Below are 847 nucleotides of genomic sequence, written 5' to 3' on the forward strand. Positions count from 1 at the left end.
AAAAAAAAAAAAAAAAAAAAAAAAAAAAAAAAAAAAAAAAAAAAAAAGAAATAAATAAAATATTTTAAAAAAAAACATTTTTCCAAAGAAGACATATGGATGGCCAGTAGTCCCATGAAAAGACGCTCATAATTACTGATCATCAGGGAAATGCAAATCAAAACTAGAATGAAACATCACCTCACACCTGTCGAAATGGCTAAAATCATCAACACAAGAAACAACAGGTGCTGGCGAGGATATGGAGAAAAAAGAACCCTCCTGTACCGCTGGTGGGAATGCAAACTGGTGCAGCCGCTCTGGAAAACAGTATGGAGGCTCCTCAAAAATTTCAAGAATAGAACTCCCTTGGGGCACCTGGGTGGCTCAGTCGGTTGAGTGTCTGACTTCAGCTCAGGTCGTGATCTTGCCATTTGTGAGTTTAAGTCCCGCATCGGGCCCGCTGCTGTCAGCCTGTCAGCAAAGGGCCTGCTTGGGATCCTCTGCCCCCCTCTTGCTGCCCCTCCCCTGCTTATGCTCTCTCAAAAATAAATAAATATTTAAAAAGAAAAAGAATAGAAGTACCTTATGATCCAGCAATCACACTACAAGAACAGAATACGAATTCAAAGGGATACACGCACCCCTATGTGTGTAGCAGCATTATTTACAGAAGCCGAGATATGGAAGCAGCCCACATGTCCATCCATTGATGAATGGATAAAGGAAATGTAATATATACACACAATGCGATATTATTCAGCCATATAAAGAATGAAATCTTGCCATTTGCGATGACATGGATGGAGCTAGAAAGTATAATACTAAGTGAAATGAACCAGTCAGAGGAAGACAAATATCATATCAC

The sequence above is a fragment of the Hyaena hyaena genome, unplaced genomic scaffold (genome assembly GCF_003009895.1).
Source record: "Hyaena hyaena isolate Hyena2069 unplaced genomic scaffold, ASM300989v1 scaffold_243, whole genome shotgun sequence".
Classification (NCBI taxonomy): Eukaryota; Metazoa; Chordata; class Mammalia; order Carnivora; family Hyaenidae; genus Hyaena; species Hyaena hyaena.